The following is a 6,429-nucleotide window of genomic DNA, read 5'->3' as shown; positions in this document are numbered from 1 at the left end:
CCAGCAAACCAACCTGGAAGCTGTACCACTAAAATTCAAGCTGAGAAGCCATGGGAACAACTTTTACGCAGAAGTAGACACATGTCTCAACTGCAAATGAAATACACCAGACCAAGAGTGAGTAGATAAAGGCCTTCTGACACAATTGAAAATCAACTTGCACTAAAGGTGGTACAGAAACATGCATATATTGTAATTATTGTGTTTCTTTTGTTACTTTCTATTTTATATTATTTTAAGCTTCGCTTATTGTTAGCTTAATTGCTAAGAATTGAAAGCTTATATTGCTTTTGCTTTTGCCACATGAAGTGCTTTAAAGCTTACAATGTTTAAACTTGTGTATATCTCGTTCCAACGACAATTTGTAAACATCTATGTCTCTGACTACTGCAACTTGTGGAAGAATTTCCCCTAAAAGCAGTTTGACGAAAAGTCCATAGAATTTTCATGTTTATCTATTTATGTTTTTAAGATGTTTTTTATCTAGTGTCATCTAGGAACGTATGTGAACCTGAATTTGCAAAGAAAGTCCTACACTGAAACAGAGGACGGACAAGAAAGTGGCATCAATGCTGTGGTGAAAGACAACAGAGCCGAGAAAGCACAGTGACCCTTTGCCTGGATGCCATCACAGCTTCTGTAAAGCAGCGGTACTGCTCTAGCATGTTCAACATTGCATCATGGGGATCCTGGTTCTGACTGCTGACCAGGAATCTACAGCACTGCAACAGCACTAGTTCTGTGAACTTTCCAGTAAGGCCCTAAAAATCTGGCTTGCACCATTGCTTACAATCCTTGAGACAATCTGGTAACATTGTTGTTGGAATAAGTGGTTTAAGTTGCTTAAATAGTTAGCTGAGAATGCTTTCTTAGCTTTATTGCTTCGTTGGTATTCATATATCTATAAATATACCTATTTTAACAGGTGAAGAAGCTTTTATCCATGGAGGCAAGGAGTCCCTGTAAGACTACTCCATGAGGTAAAGATGATTGACTGCAGTCTGGGACAGGTTGGAACAGGACAACCTGCCCCCGGTAAGGCCTAGAATTTGTCCAGAGAGTATAAGCTCTCTGTGGTGAGCTGCTGGCACTGCCAGGGTGTGTTTGCATCCAGATGCAGTCTGCTTCAGGTAAGCTCTTGACTGGCCTATTAAATCTGTGACTGGCAGTTAATCGCTTTATGTGATAAAAGCACAAGCTCCTCTCTCAGAAGATTGAAATATAGGAATTCCAAGATCCAAAATTCCTGTGAAATTGTCATCAGACAGAGAGTCACACTTCATCGACTCCCTAGTTGCATAAAGAAGTTTATCTGTAGAATTGTTTAATGTTTTAAGATCTGCTTTGCAGGAACTGCACAAATTCATCATGTCATCTAAACCTGTGAGACTGGACACTCCTGGTCATCTGTTCCAGCCCAGGGACTGAGTTTATGTTAAACACTGAGACTGAAACTCCTGCAAGCCAAATAGAAAGAACTGTTTTCAAGTCCAGCAAACCATCTCCAATGTGGACAGGGTCATCATCAAAGACCCTGAATTTCACCCAGGAAGAAAAACCTCTGTTCCTGAGACGAGTAGAGCAGCAAAGACTGTTACAAGGACTGTTAAAATAGTGTTTAAGTTTTCCTCTCTGTTTGTATTGCTTAGTATGGCCAGGAACTATGAATTAAGTTTAAAGCCTCAATTTACATTTGGCTTTAGCAAAATGCATTAAACATTCTTTATAAGTTGAATGCTGAATTTGCACTACGGATTTGGCTGAAATTTGGCAACAAGTTTAAATTGCATATTGATAATTCTTAAAGATATTTCATTAAGTTTATTTCTACAAACTTACTTCATAGTTACCAAGCTGAATCTGAATAGAGTAGCCACTCGTGTTAGTACAAAAACTGCATAGCTTGTTATATAGTTAGTGCTATGTCTAAGTAGTAGAGATTGAACAAGATCTTTGAGTCTTGTTTAATCTCTAAAGGGGGGACTGATGCCTTAAGCCCTTAATGTTTTTTTTTTTATTTTTCTAATATTTGTAAGCCTTGTAAGTTTTACAGGTAGACTCTAAAAGCAGCATCCCTTGTCCCTTGTCCCTATCCCTTTCCCTGTAGCACCCTCTTACCCCATTCTATGCTCCCCATATCAATCCTACTTCTGAATCTAATAGAAATGTTTAGTCTTTTGTCAAGGCAAGGCCTAGACAGTTGACAGAACAGCATATCTGGGCCTAAACCACAGAATAGGTCAGGAATTAGGTAACTATGTACCCTTTGTGCTCTGATGATGATGAAGGTGATGAAGTAGGTGGTCCCGAAATGCACCCCAGACCCATTTTCAGGGGGTGGACCCTGGGGCGGCCCAGAGCAAAGGCCACAGGGTGGACACATCTGGGATTGGATGGATGGTATTATAAAATGTAACCTCTCGGGCACAGGGGCACGCGCGCGTGCGTCTTGTAACATCTACTGCCTTGGCAAATAAACCCTTTCTTATCTCACCCCTAATTAATTGCTCCGGGAGATTTTTTTGAGCACCTAAATCCCACGGCAACAACCTAAATCTGGCTGATTCGGTCAAATTTGCGTTTTCTGTCCCTGCCATCAACACCTGTGAACCTCATTGCAGGTTCCAGTGGCGAGTCCTTCCCCAGGGGATGAAAAATTCTCCAACACTTTGCCAGATGTTTGTGGCTAAAGTGTTAGAACCAATCAGGAAAAAATTCCCGCAGTCAATCATCTTCCACTACATGGATGATGTATTGATCTGTGCCAAAACACAATTGGCTGTAGAAAAAACCCTAAATTCAACCATTTCGGCTCTAAATTCTAAAGGATTGGAAATCTCCCCTGAAAAAGTGCAGAGGGAAGCCCCCTGGAGGTATCTTGAGCTCCAAATTACAGAGAAGGCTATTAAGCCTCAGTCAGTGTCAATTGATAAGCGAGTCCAAACTTTGAATGACCTCCAGAAACTGCTGAACCTTTCGTGTCGCAGTCCGTTCCAACAGCGACAGTGAACGGCTCAATGTCCAAGTGGAAAGCAGTGACAAGTGGCATTCCTCAGAGGTTGTTATTGGGACCAGCGCTGTTTAACAATCTTTGTGAGTGACATGAACAGTGGGATTGAGTGCACCCTCAGCAAGTTTGCTGATGACACTGAGCTGTGCAGTGCTGCCAACACACTGGAGGGAGAGATGGCATCCAGAGGGACCTGGACAGACTTGAGAGGTGGGCCTGTGCAAACCTCATGAAGTTCAACTAGGCCAAGTGCAAGGTCCTGCACCTGGGCTGGGGCAATCCCAAGCGCAAGTGCCTGCTGGAATGAGTCCAGAGGAGGGTCACTAAGTTGATGAGAGGGATAGTGTGGGGGGAGATGGCAGGCCCATGGAACCCCCGGGCCCCTTGGAAGTAGAGGAGTTTGAGGCGTTAAAGGGAGTAAGACCATTCCCTTGAGAAAAGTAGAGATAACTGCACATTCCCATGGAAACAGCCCTGAGTGCTGGACAGTGGAAGGTCGGAGCTGCTTGGCAAACTGCAGGTGTTGCATTCCTGGGTGTTTTGTAAGAACATGTTTGTGGAGTGTGTGTGGGAAAGTGGAAGTTGGCACTAATAAAAAGCTGCCTGCTCAGTGGCAGGCAGACATCTCTTTGTCTCACTATCCTCATACGTCTTGTGTGTCCTTCTTCCCCCTTCGGACCGAGGCCTTTCGACAGGTACCCAGTGACAGGATAGAGCACTTCTTCTAAGACAGACTGAGAGAGCTGGGAGACCTTACAGCAACCTTACAGTAGATTAAGGGGGCCAGCAAGAAGGCTGGAGAGGGACTTTTTACCAGGGCATGTAGTGACAGGAAAAGGGGGAGTGGCCTTAAGAACAAGTTCAATGCTAGGGAGGTTGGAACTAGGTGATCTTTAAGGTCCCTCCCAACCCTAACCATTCTATGATTCTATATAAATACATGTACATATACATACACAGTGTATCTAGGTATAAATAAAATATATCTACAATATATATTTGTACACTCCTGTATATATACTTTCTCTGCATATATAAATTGACCAATATATATCCAATATCTATGCCTATACAATGCTTTATATATATACATAAAACAAAAGTTTAGTTTTTGTCTATGGACCAAATGAAATGGAAAGCCAGTCTAGCCAAGGGCACTCTTGAGATCATTTGAGCATTTCAGTGCCAAAAAATAGCAACAAGTTAATCACAAAACAATATGAAAACACACAGCAAGTGATATTGTCAAAGAAGGCAGTCTCCACATATGTAGTGAGAGGGGGCTTCCTTTTCTGACATGCTTCTGAGTAAGCTCTTTAAAGCAGCTGGTTTTGCCAGAAAATTACGGGGCAATATGAAAACACATGGGCCATGACATTATCAAAAGTGCACATGGATAAATTAGAAGTTAATTGCACAGTGATTAAATGGACAGTGATGAAATGGACATGAAAAAAAGACATCTGTTAGAGGTAAGTAGAAGTCACGTGCAGTTCATGACAGAGGCATGTATATACCTGCATACACCAGGGGTTTCACACACTTCTCACACCACATGCTGTCCATCTGCAGCGTGGGGAAGGCCTGGCAGGGCGCTTGCTGGAGGATTCCTAGAAACTTTACTTCAGCTGCTAGCCCTTTTACTGCTGCAGGTTCACTCTCTCACATGCCACAATCCACCCAGTTTCTCAGAGCTCCAGCAGGGCTGTGCCAAAGGGAAGGTGCCCACTGGCAGCCCCACATTATTTTCCAGGAGGGGCCCAGTGCACTCGGAGCTGTGGAGTTAGTACCCTGCAGCACCCACACTTCTCCAAATCCCAGAACCTGGGCTTGAGTGGGTGATGCCCTGAAGGAGCATTTTCCCCATTAAGCATTAAATTAGGCATTTCTCACCAGTGGTACTAGACATGCTTGATCAACACCCACGATAAACTGGGCTGCTTCCATACTCCACACAGTACTGTGCATCCCCCGGGCCGTGAGTGAGAAACTTCTTAATCCAGCTTGTCTGCTCCTCCCACTCCCTCCCCAAACCTCCAACCCCCACCCCCCCCTTACCCCCAAGCTCCCCCCTTCTCCTCCCCCCGTATATTAATATTCATCATTTTCTTTTTGGTGCAATGGGTCGCATTTCTATCAGTCAGGGTCTGCATAACCCTAACAGATGAGCTGTAGAAAAGCCACAACCCATCGCCAACCCCCAGGCATCCCGGGGAGGGGCTGCCCGTCCGTCCGCCCGCCCCTCATCCTGTGCTCACTGCGGCCCAGCCGGAGGAAACCGGAGGGCTAAAGAAACACCCCCCCACCCCACCCCCCCGCCCATCCCCGCCCCAGACACACACACAGACACAGACACTTCCCCCCACCCTTTTCCCCGCTCCCAAGGAGAGCCGCACTAAAGGACAGCAGGACAGTCGTGTCTGTCCCGGCGGCTGCGGCGGCTCCCGACGGCGCGCCCGCCTCTGTCCCCACCAGCGGCCGCGTCCCGCACCGCTCCTCCCCGGGGCGATGGCCGCGTCCCGCACCGCTCGTCCCCGGCAGCCTCCATCGAGGGAGCCGCAGCTGTGCCGCGGGGGACGCGGCTGCCGGCCGGGAGTGATGGAGCCGGGAGATGCCGCCCCGTGGTCGGGTCAGCGCCCCTCGGTCCCGGTCACTTCGCGGGGCTCTGGCGGGCTCAGCCGGCCTCTGCCGGGATCTGCCGGGATGCCGCTCCCGCGCCCGCGGGGAGAGCGCTGCCCAGCCCCAGCCCCTGGGTCGAAAATCCCGGTGCCCCGCGCCCCGTGCCCGCTCCAAGCCGCGTTTCCAGGGGAATCCCGCCCGCAGCGCGCCGGGGGGGACGCTCGGCTACGGCCCCGGCACGGGCTGGAGTGCCGCGTAAACGCCCATCACCGGAGCTAGGGCTGAAAGGCAGAAGGGAACGAACGCGGGTAATCTTACGTCCCTCCAGGAGCTGGGAACGCCGGGCGGTGCAGCATCGGCCGGGTCTGCCGTCGGGTCGGGGCGCAGCACGCCGTGTTGGTCGCGTCGGTGGAAAGGTTGCCCAGCGCCGTGGTCTTTTGGGTTTTTATAGGGTTCTCCTGCAAGCAAACAAGTCCATTCATCATTCCTACTGTCAAACAAAAAGGATGTTCTCATGAGAACTCCTTGCTCCACTAGATAAAGGCAAGGCCACGCAGGTGATATAATCGCCCGTCCTGGGTGGGAGCTGACAACAAACTCCTCGTTACAATTAGCCGGATAAAATCGTCTTGTGGCCAAGGGATGTGTGCAGCATGGCACGGCCTGGAGGGGGCACACACCTGCTTCTGCTGAGCCAGGACAGATGCTCTGTGCAAGGCTAACTCCTACATTGACAGGGGCCTTCAGGACAGCGGCACTAGGCTGCTTGAAAATGCCTTGTGCATTCTATCGTCACTTCA

Source organism: Corapipo altera, unplaced genomic scaffold (assembly GCF_003945725.1).
Source record: "Corapipo altera isolate COAL_440 unplaced genomic scaffold, ASM394572v1 1, whole genome shotgun sequence".
NCBI lineage: Eukaryota > Metazoa > Chordata > Aves > Passeriformes > Pipridae > Corapipo > Corapipo altera.
This window is presented reverse-complemented; position numbering follows the sequence as displayed.